At 42.4% G+C, this 12078-nt stretch overlaps 2 protein-coding genes across 4 annotated transcripts in view; both read right to left on the bottom strand.

Moving 5' to 3' along the window:
- The window catches only part of KPNA7 (karyopherin subunit alpha 7), a 141589-nt gene that overhangs the window by 22494 nt on the left and 107017 nt on the right, over window positions 1-12078 (bottom strand). The gene's annotated exons all lie outside the window — the stretch shown is intronic.
- Window positions 1-12078, bottom strand: part of SMURF1 (SMAD specific E3 ubiquitin protein ligase 1) — a 109891-nt gene that overhangs the window by 49526 nt on the left and 48287 nt on the right. The gene's annotated exons all lie outside the window — the stretch shown is intronic.

Genomic DNA, 12078 nt, shown 5'->3' with positions numbered 1-12078 from the left:
CCGTGAGCCATCTTTGCCCCCCTTTTAATAGATACCCCAGGTAACTGACCTGTTGTTGGCATATTTGTGCTTTCTTGGCTGAGGCTCTATATCCCAGGGTTCCAAGTTCCGTTAACAGTTTTTCAGTACCCTTGATACAATCTTCTTGGGTCTCAGCAGCTAATAAAATATCATCAACGTATTGGAGTAATGTTACCTGGGGATTTGATTCTCTATATAATGCCAAATCCTGATGGAGGGCTTCATCAAAGATGGTCGGGGAGTTCTTAAATCCCTGAGGTAGCCGTGTCCATGTCAGCTGACCAGACATTCCCGATGTTGGATCTTTCCATTCGAAGGCAAAGTAGGGTTGGCTCAGGGGAGACAGTCTTAAACAGAAAAAAGCATCTTTAAGGTCCAAAACAGTATACCACGTATGTTGAGGTGGAAGAGTGCTCAGGAGGTTGTAAGGGTTTGGAACTGTGGGGTGGAGGTCTGCCACCCGTTTGTTTACCTCTCGTAGATCCTGCACCGGCCGATAATCATTTGTTCCTGGTTTCTTTACCGGCAGGAGAGGGGTGTTCCATGCTGATTGACATCTTATTAAGATGCCCAAGTCTAGTAGCCTCTGTATATGGGGACGGATACCGTCTTTGGCTTCTCTACTCATGGGGTATTGACGGACCATTATTGGGGTGGCAGTTGCCTTGAGTTCCACTAGCACCGGGGGCCGATTTTTGGCCATCCCCATTCCGGCAGTTTCTGCCCAGGCTTGAGGGAACCGAGTTACCCAATCTGTAACATTAACTCGTGAGGATGAAGGCTGCTCGTATAATTTATATTCATCTTCTAATTTCATAGTCAATATTTGAAGTAACCTTCCTTTATTATCAGTTATGGTGGAACCTTCTGGCTGAAAGTGGATTTGAGCCCCTACTTTGGAGAGTAAATCTCTTCCCAGCAAAGGATAGGGGCATTCCGGAATAATCAAAAATGAATGGGTTACTCGTCCAATCCCAAGATCTACTGTCCTTCGTGTGGTCCATGAATATTGTTTATTCCCAGTGGCTCCTTGTACCCATGACCTTTTAGCTGAGATAGGACCTTTTGAGTGGAGAAGGACGGAGTGCTGGGCTCCGGTATCTACCAAAAATTGAACAGGTTCCCCCTCCACTTTAAGAGTTACCCGGGGCTCGGGGAGAGGGTTCGAGCCCTGACTTTCCTAGTCTTCTTCTTCCAATGTTAAGATTTTGTTTCTGGTTGGCCTTCCTCCATTCTTTTTCTTAGGGCATTCTCTCGCCCAATGTCCTTTTTCTTTACAGTAGGCACATTGGTCCTTGTCTAATGGTCGCCTTCTGTCTGCCGTTCGCCCTTCCTGCCCATTTCTATCCCCTATATTTCTTCCTCCAACCACAGTGGCCAGTATCTTACTTAAATTCCTCTCTTGTCTCTTATCTCGTCTTCTTTCACGGGCTGCCTGCTCTTTCTGCTTTCTTTCTTCCTTCTCTTCCTCTGTTTCTCTTTTGTTATATACTTTATCTGCCTCTTTTACTAACTCCTGAAGCGAAAATCCCTGCAAGCCATCTAGCCTCTGTAATTTCTTCCTAATATCAGGGGCCGCTTGATCAATGAAAGCCATTGCTATAGTAGCCCTATGTTCCTCCGAAGTTGGATCATAAGGGGTAAAGCGTCTAAAGGCTTCCATTAAACGTTCCAGGAACACAGTTGGCGATTCCTGGGGCCCCTGAGTTACTTCCCTTACCTTAGCCAAATTAGTGGGCCGTCTGGCCGCTCCATGGAGACCCGCCACCAGAGCCCGGCGATACATTTTCAGGCGCTCCCTACCTTCCGGGGCATTGAAATCCCAGTTTGGCCTGACGAGTGGGAAACCAACATCAATCTCGTTAGGCAGCTGGGTAGGTTGCCCATTGGCGCCTAATACATTTTTTCTGGCTTCTAAAAGAACCCGTTGCCTCTCCTCAGTCGTTAGGAGAGTCTGAAGCAGCTGCTGACAATCATCCCATGTGGGCTGGTGGGAGAAAACAAGAGATTCTATTAAAGCGGTAAGGGCCTGTGGATTTTCGGAAAAAGTTGGGTTATGCATTTTCCAATTATAAAGATCTGCAGAGGAAAAGGGCCAATATTGGAGAGGTCTATTCCCTTGGCCGTCGGGGGGGCCATACTCTCTAAGAGGTAGGGCAGTGGAGTCCGGGGAGATAGCCCTCCGGCTCCTAGTGCCCGCTGAGGGACCCCTTTCTTCTTCCATCATGGATGGTTCCCTTGGTGCCGAGGGCAGTGGAGCTGGGGGTCCTCTAGGTGGTAGGGGATTTGGGGCCGGAGGATAAGGGGGTGGGGAATCCAAAAGAAGCAAATCGGACTGCGGGTCAGGATAAATCGCCTTCGGTGGATCCGGGGCGTCAGGTAGCTTTTCCGTGTTGGGGTTTTTCTTTAAGGCTAATATCTCCGACGCTGCTGATGTGTGCGCGGACGTACCTGTTGAGGAAACAAAGGGCCGGACCCACGGAGGTGGGGAGAGAATTAAATCTTCCCAGACCAAGACATATGGTACTTGGTCTGGATGTCCGTGGGGATCTATATTAAATATCTTAGACTTCAGCAGCTTAATCTTGTCTAATAAAAAGGATCCTTCGGGGGGCCATCCTATCTGAAATGTTGGCCATTCAGAGGCACACAAAGTCTGCCACTTTCCTTTCTTCACCTCTACCGAAAAATTATGGGCTCTGGCCCGAACTTCGGTCCAATGGCTTAGGGTAAGGGAAAGAGGAGTCGTCACAGTTTGTCCCATTGTCGTCCGTCAGAGAAAAAGAATAGACCACAATACAGAAACAGTTAAAACTCCATGAAACACATATACGCATGGGCCACCGCGAGCTCGCTTCAAAACCGAAACTTCTTCAGATGGCAGTTATCACCAAGGGAACTGCCGAAACCGAGTGAAGGGGAGACAGAGTTTGCCTCTCCTTCCAGATGAGCCACCAGGGCGTCCCCTAGGGCTCATGGACGCCGGCTATTAGCACGTCTGCCTAGCCAGGGGTCCGATACAGATTCCATAATAAGCCGATTCTTACAGCTTTCCTCCGATAATGGCCCACAAAGAACAAGGGACAAACAGACAATCAAGCTCGAGCTTACCTGGTACCTCCAACTCCCGATGTTCTTGTGGTCCGGGGCGAGTGGAATCCCGGACGAGCCCCCAAATGTTAGACCTGCGCGGTCTCCTAGGAGTTTCGACTCGCCCAGGAAACAACAAGAGTCGGAAGTCGATGCAAAACGCAAGAGGTTTATTGAAGGCCGGTGCACCGGGGTTCCTTGGTCCTCACGCAGGAGGTCGAAGAAGGAACCTTTTTGGGCGCGAATATGTCAGTTTTATAGGTTCCCACTTCCCCGTATGTAAATTATAGATTTGGTTGTGTTCTCCTGCTGATTGGTCCCGGCTTAGGCTCGGACCAGAGAGGGAACTTGTCCCCAGCTGCCTGATTGGTCTTTGACAGACACCTTTTTTACATTTTGTTATCTCCCTCCTTCTCCCCAGCTGCCTGATTGGTCTTTGACAGACACCTTTTTTACATTTTGTTATCTCCCTCCTTCTCGGAAGGGGGCCGGACATCCTGGAAATTCACCCATTGTCTAAGAAGCCCCTATTGTCTGCAGAGTTCTTAATCATTAGCTGGAACAATGTCTCTCGAGTCCCACAGTAGCAGCAAGTATCAGTACTTCATTCCTTTCTGTTGCCAAATAATACTCAGTTATTTGGATATATCCCATTTCATTTATCCATTCATCAGATAATAGACATTTCAGTTGTTACCACATTTGGGCTACTGTGAATGATGCATAAACATTCACATAACAAGGATTTACGTAGACATATGTTTTCAATTCTCTTGGGTATCCACCTAGGAGTAGAATTACTGGGTCATATGGTAACTCCATGTTTGAGGAACTGCCCAATTGTCCTCCAAAGTGGCTGCCCAATTTTACATCCCCACCAGCAACGTATAAAGGTTCCAATTTCTCTGGATCCCTGCCACCGATTATTTTTATCTGTCCCAGCACCGTTCGTTGCAAGGACCTTTCTTTCCCCCATCTAGTTGTCTTGACATCACTGTTGAAAATCAGTTGAATGTAAATGTGAGGGTTTATTCTGGACTCTCAGTTCTATTCCATTATCTTTATACTTCTATCCTTACTGTCAGTAACACTCTGTAGTAATTACCATAGCTTAGTAGTCAGTTTTGAAATCGGGAAATGTGAGTCTCCAATTTTGTTCTTGTTTTTTCAAGACTGTTTTGGTTACTCTAGATCCTTTGCATTTCCATATGAATTTTAAGATCAAATTCTGTAAATTCCCCAAATAAAGCCTCCTGAGATTTTGATAGGTTCTATGCTGCATCTGCAGATGAGTCTGGGCACTTAACAACGTTAAGTCTTCCAATTCATAAACATGGATGTCTTTCCATTTTTTAGGTCTTCATTTTCTTTCAACTATGTTTTATAGTTTTCAGGGTGTAAGTCTTGCCCCTCTATTGTTGAATTTATTCCTAAATATTTTACTGTTTTTGATGCTATTTTAAAAGGAATTGTTTTCAAATTTCTTTTTCAGTAGATTAGTGGTTGCAAAGGGGGTTGAAATGAGGGGATTTGGGGGTAACAGCTAAGGGGTACAGGGTTTCTTTTTGGGGTCATAAAAAGTTCTACAATTGACTGTGGTGGTGGTTACACAAGTCTGTGAATATACTAAAAACCACTGAATGATACACTAAAATGGATAGATTTTATGATAGGTGAATTCTATCTCACTAAAGACGTTACTCAGAGAGAGAGACAGAGAGAACCCTATTGAGTAGATAAATCCTTTGCATTTTGTACTTTTTCATTTATCCCAATAGGAAAAGAGGGTCCATTTCTCTAGGCCAATGTCAAAAAGACAGTGCTTAAGACTGATGATTCACTTGGAAATCTTAACTCCCATTAACTTAGTCTGAAACAAAGTCTGATTGCCATAATATTAAACTAGGGAAAGAAAAAAACAACAGCAACAACAAGAAACACCTCTGTTTACTTTTATAATGTTGATCAAGTACATTTTAGATCGACAAAAAACCTGCCCATTAAACAAACCAACTAAAGACTGCTACAATGATTTCAAAATTATTGGAATAGTCTCAACTGGAATCCCTGCTTCCTATGTTGACTCAAACTCAAATTATTCTTAAAACATTATCAAAATCCTTTTTGATAATATCTCAAGGGTCTCCACTGCACAGACTGCTTTCTTTGGAGTTCAAAACACAAAATAAAATTTCTCTTGAGCTACTTTACCGAATTTATCACCCAAGTATGGTTTTACTGAACCTGACCCAGACCACCACGTAGCAATTTTTGCCTCTGGGCCTTTCTTCCTGTTGCATGCTGTCCTCTTTCTGTGACATCTAAGCAGTATTTTTTGGAGCCAGAATGTGGGTTCAACAATAGTGCATGATTTACAATAGTCAAGACATGGAAGCAACCTAAATGTCCATCGACAGATAAATGGATAAAGAAGATGTCACACACACACACACACACACACACACACACACACACACACACACAATGGAGTACTACTCAGCCATAAAAAAGAATGAAATAATGCCATCTGCAACAACACAGATGGAACTAGAGATTATCATACTAAGAGAAGTAAGTCAAAGACAAATATCATATGATATCACTTATATGTGGAATTTTTTTTAAAAAATGACACAAATGAACTTATTTACAAAATAGAAACAGACTCACCAGACACAGAAAACGAACTTACGGTTACCAAAGGGGAAGGTGGGGGGAAGGATAAATCTGGAATTTGGAATTAACAGATACACACTACTATATATAAAATAGACAAACGTTGGGAATGATATTCAGTATCTTAAAATAACCTATAATGGAAAAGAATCTGAAAGAGAATATATATATTACATATATATAATCACTTTGCTGTACAACTGAAACATTGTAAATCAACTATACTTCAATAAAAAAATAAAAATTCAAAAACAAAAAAACAAATAAAAAAAATAGTGCATGGCCCAGAGTAGGTGTCCAGTCAATACCCGCTGAGAGCTCTACTTCTTATTTCATGCTAGACTCTGTCCTAAGCACGTCACCTATGCAACCTCCTGTAATCCTTCCACAAGCCCCAGGAAGAAACTAAGGGTCTAAGAAGTAACCTACCCAAGACTGCACACAATGAACCACTGTCTGGTCACTGAATTCTACTCATTCTTTGGGTTACAGCTCAAATCTTATTTTTTCCCTGTTAGGCCATCAGTGATTTCTCCTTTTTCTGAACTTCTAAAGGACTTCCTGCCTTTGACACATATCTGTACCACCCTGAACTGTATTTTTAAAGTAGACTTTAGTCTTTAGGGCAGTTTTGGGTTCACAGCCAAATTGAGTGGGAGGTAGAGAGATTTCCCATATTCTCCCTGACTCAGCCTTCCCCACCATCAACATCCCTCACCAGAGTGCCATCTTTATTACAATGGATGAACCCACACAGACACATCATTATCACCCCAAGTCCATAGTTTACCTTAGAGTTCACTGTCAGTGCTGTACATCCTGCGGAGTTGGACATACACACCATCATAGTATCACACAGAACAGTTTCACTGCCCGAAAAATTCTGTTTCGCTTATTCATCTTTTCCTCCCCGCTAATTCCTGGCAATCACTGATGTTTTTAACTACCTCTATAGAGCTGTCTCTTTCAGAATATCATATGGTTGGAATCATACAGTACGTAGCCTATTCAGATTGGTTTCTTTCACTTAGTAATATGCATTTAAGGTTCCTCCTTGTCTTTTCATGACTTGATAATTCATTTCCTTTTAGTACTGAATAATATTCCATTGTCTGGATGGACCACGGTTGCTTTCAAGTTCTGGCAATTATGAATAAAACTGTAATAAACATCTGTCAACAAAAGAATTAATCAATAGTCAATCTAAGAAAGAAACAGACAATTTGGTTTGAGCCAACCTAAGAATTATAACCCAAGAGACAGACTTTCAGAAAGCTATGAGGACTGTTCCACCTTTTAGAGGTCAAGGCACAGTTATATAAGTTTTTGAGATGAAGGGTTATACATCAGAATAACATATTGACAGTTTCATAGTCCAACAAGGCCAGTCGTGGGTTACTGTGACCCCTTACAGCAGCAGTCCCCAACCTTTTTGGTACCAGGGTCCGGTTTCATGGAAGACAATTTTTCCATGGACGGCGGTGGGGAGATGGTTCAGGCGGTGATGCGAGCCATGATGGGGAGCGGCAGATGAAGCTTCACACGCTCGCCCTCCACTCACCTCCTGCTGTGTGGCGCAGAGGTTGGGGACCCCTGCCTTACAGGATTGAGAAAGGACTGTTATATCCTAAGGAGTTACCTTGCTGGCGCCAGGGGAAATTGCTTTTTGTTTTGGCGAGGAGGCATTCCTGTGTCTTCTAAGGGGATCTAGTTAATGTGTAATGCAGATGCACAATGCTCACTAAAGGGGAGGGGGCAGTGGCTCAAAAGGGCAGAGAGAGAATTCTATGTTTAAAATTTTTCTTGTCCTGCCTTAAAAATAATTTTATTTCATCACATCCACGTGCAGGTTTTTGTTGTGGACATAAGTTTTCAACTCCTTTGGTTAAATACCAAGGAGCACAACTCCTGAATTATGGGGCAAGAGTATGTTTAGTGTTGCAAAAAAACTGTCAAACTATAGTCTAAAGTGACTGTACCATTTTGCATTCCCACTAGCAATGAATGAGAGTTCCTATCCTTCCACATCCTCGCCAGCATTTGCTGTTGTCAGTGTTTTTGGATTTTGGCCATTCTAATAGGTGTGTCGTAGTATCTCATCGCTGTTTTAATTTGCATTGTCCTGATGCCTGTGATGTGGTGCATCTTTTCATACACCTATTTGCCACCTGTATATCCTCTTTGGTGAGATGTCTGTTCGGGTCTTCTGCCTATTTCTTAATTGGGTGGGTGAGTGGGTTGTTTTCTTACTGTTGAGTTTTAAGCGTTCTATGTACACCTGAAACTAATATTATAAATCAACTATAACTCAATTTTAAAAAAAGAAAAAGAAAAAATAAAAGAGTTTTATTATTTTGGATTATCAGTCCTTTTATCAATCAGACATATCCCTTGCAAACATTTTCTCCCTGTCTGTGGCCCTTGCATTGTTTTTTTATTTTTTCACATTTTTATGTCTTACAAATTGGGCTTAAATATACTCAAAGTTATTTTGAGCAGCCATACTGCTTTCCTTGGGAAGTAATACTACCTAATGTTTAAAGTAACTTTAATGAAAATTCTTATCATCCATTTAGAAGACAATGGGTGGCCTTTCTGTTTAGTGGCAGCCATCAGTTAAGCCAGATGGGTGATTCGCAGTGTACTGGGAGCTATGGAGGAGAAAGAGGCTCATGTATCCCAAGCTCTCTAACCCCAACCTTGTCCCATAAAGCATGCAACCTGGGTTCGAGGCTAGTCCAGGTTATGTCATTTATTGGATTTGTGTCTACTGTAGTGGATGCAAGTGCCCAGTTCCTAAGTGTGCAACCCACAGCAAACCTAGCCATCATGGTGCCACCCACCTGCAGTTTACATGGAGCCAGAACTGGACACCACTAGCACCCTATGAGTCCTGAACTCTTACTACACTGGTGAAAATTCCAAAACTAAATTCTTTGAAGTTATCCTCATTGAAGCAATCCATAAAATTATCAGAAAGATCAGAAGAAATCAGGGGTAACGCCAAGCCAACCCATAAACACAGGGAGATTCGTGCCATAACATCTCCTGACTACAATCCTGTGGCTTTGGAAAGGAACACTAGTTTCATGACACTAACAGCAGTTCTCGTGCTGTTGCTTGAAAAAGTCCCAATACTCTCCAAATCCGCAATACCCACTAACTGAAGCAAGCTCTGTAAAATTCAAACCCAATAAATAATCATTTTTACTTAAAGTCAATATGGTAAAACAATTGACGTCTGCACCTTATTTCATGAATGTATTGTCAAACTTATGAAAATTCAGATTTAACAGTGGTGCCAAGCCACTACAATGGGAAGACAGCAGTCTTTTCAACAAATGGTGCTGGGACAACTGAGTAGCCACATGCAAGAGAATGAAGTTTGACCCCTACCTCACATTATATATAAAAGTTAGAAGAAATCATAGCCCTGATTAAATAAATCTTCACATCTGGGACAAAGCAGTGGTTGCTTAGATGTAGCATCAAACCCACAAGCAACAAAAGAAAAAATAGGTAAGTTGGACTTCACTGAAATTAAAAACTTTTCTACTTCAAAAGATACTATCAAGAAAGTGAGGGCTTCCCTGGTGGCGCAGTGGTTGAGAGTCCGCCTGCTGATGCAGGGGACACGGGTTCGTGCCCCGGTCCAGGAAGGTCCCACATGCCGTGGAGTGGCTGGGCCCGTGAGCCATGGCCGCTGAGCCTGCGCGTCCGGAGCCTGTGCTCCGCAACGGGAGAGGCCACAACAGGGAGAGGCCCACGTACCGCAAAAAAAAGAAAAAAAGAAAAAAAAAGAAAGTGAAAAGACAAACTACAGAATGGGAGAAGATATATATAAATCAAGCATTTATAAAATCTGGTAAGGGACCTGTATTCAGAATATATAAAGAACTCCTACAAACCAACAATAAAAAGACAACCCAATTAAAATATAGGCAAAGGATCTGAACTGACATTTCTCCAAAGAAAATATACAAATGGCCAATAAGCTCATAAAAGATGCTCAACACCAGTAACCATCAGGGTGATACATATAAAAACTACAATGAGATACCACTTCAAACCCACTAAGATGGCTAAAATAAAAAAGATAAGACAAATGCAAGGGTTGGCAAGGATGTAGAGAAACTAAAACACTCATACGTTGATGGTGGGAATGTAAAATGGTACAGTCACTGTGGAATACAGTTTGGAAGTTCCTCAAAATGTTAAGCGTAGAGTTGCCATATGAACAAGCAATTCCACTACTAGGTATGCTCAAGAGACTTGAAAACATATGGCCACACAGAATCTTGTACACGAATGTTCATGGCAGCGCTATTCTTAATAGCCAACAAGTAGAAACAACCCAAATGTCCATAATCTGATGAATAGATAAATAAAATGTGGTACAGCCATACAATGGAATATTATTCATCCATAAAAAGAAGCACTGATATATAATCTATGCTACAGCACAGATACACCCTGAACATTTTATAAGTGAAAGAAGCCAGACATAAAGTACCACATAGTGCATGATCCCATTTATATGAAGTGTCCAGAATAAGCAAATCCATTGCTACAGACTGAATGTTTGTGTCCCCTCAAAATTCACACGTTAAATCTTAACACCCAGTGTGATGGTATTTGGAGGTGAGGCCTCTGGGAGGTGATTAGGTCATGGGTGGAGCCCTCATGAATGGGATTAGTGCCCTAATAAAAGAGAGCTCCTTTGCCCCTTCAGCCACAGAAGGACATAGTGAGAAGATGGCCATCTATGAACCAGGAATTGGGCCTTCACCAGACACCAAGTCTGCTGGTGCCACTTCCAAGACTCCAGAATTATGAGAAATAGATTTCTGTTGTTTATAAGCCATCCAATTTTATGGCATTTTGTTACAGCAGCCTGAACAGACACCTATAGAGACAGAAAGTAGATTAGTGGTTTCCAGAGGCTGGGGATAAAGAGAGGAATAGGGGTGACTGCTAAAGTATGTGGGGGTTCCTTTTGGGGGTGATGAAAATATCCTAAAATTAGATGGTAATTGGTTATACAACTCCATGACATACTGAAAACACTGAACCATACACTTGAAAGGGTAAAGTTGAAAGGGTATGATAACTATATATCAAATAAAAAATTAAATGCAATAGTGATTTGAGGACTAATGGAAGTGGTATTTGTTCCTCATAAGACATACCCTGCAGTCTTAGCTTTATCTTATTAGGGAGTTATAGGACACTGTTTTAAAATGCCACATTGTGTGGAATAACAAGTGTCAATAAATTCTTTAAACTAGCTCAACAGACACAATAAATCAACAAGAAAAACAAACAATAGTGCAAAGCAGATCCCTTTTGTTCATTACTCATCAAGTCATATCAATTCATCCTTTGTCATATCTTTGAAATCTGTTCTTTCCAGTCCCCCTGCTGCTGCTAATTCCAAGACACTCTTGTCTCCTGTCTGGGTTATGACAATAGGCTCTGGCATCTCTTTTCTAGAATTCATTTTAATCATGAAATAATTATTTGTTGGCTAAATGAATGAAACACTATTACCCCACACACACATAAACCTCTGAGCTCAGCACTGCTTACAAAATAAAATATAAAGTCCTCCCCGTCCACCCTGCCCCCGCAAAAAGAAAGAGAGAGTGAGAGAGAGAGAAAGAAAGTATAAACTCCTAGCATCTAGCATGTAAAGCTTTCCATAAACCTGTCCTACCCACTTTCTGGTCTTATCACCCGTGCGGCCCATAAAGCTCTTCCCCTTCGGTCAGACTACTGCTGTGCCTCTCCCGTTGCGGAGCACAGGCTCCGGACGCGCAGGCTCAGCGGCCATGGCTCACGGGCCCAGCCACTCCGCAGCACGTGGGATCCTCCCGGACCGGGGCACGAACCCGTGTCCCCTGCATCGGCAGGCAGACTCTCAACCACTGCGCCACCAGGGAAGCCCTCTCTCAAGCTTTTTTAAAAAAATTATTTTATTGAAGTATAATTGATTTACAATGCTGTGTTAATTTCTGCTGTCCAGCAAAGTGGTTCAGTTATACATATATATATATATATATATTCTTTTTCATATTCTTTTCCATTATGGTTTATCACAGGATATTGAAAATAGTTTCCTGTGTAATACAGTAGGAACTTGTTTATCCGTTCTCTATATAATAGTTTGCATCTGTTAATCCCAAACTCCCCATCCACCCCTCCCCCACTGCCCCTCCCCCTCGTGATTTTTTTTAACGCTCTGCTTTGCTTGAGGCCCTCCCACTAGCCGCCTCCTCCTCTTCATCCGTC

Source organism: Lagenorhynchus albirostris, chromosome 15 (genome assembly GCF_949774975.1).
Source record: "Lagenorhynchus albirostris chromosome 15, mLagAlb1.1, whole genome shotgun sequence".
Classification (NCBI taxonomy): domain Eukaryota; kingdom Metazoa; phylum Chordata; class Mammalia; order Artiodactyla; family Delphinidae; genus Lagenorhynchus; species Lagenorhynchus albirostris.
The sequence above is the reverse complement of the archived record's forward strand: the minus strand, read 5'-3'. Positions and strand labels throughout refer to the sequence as shown.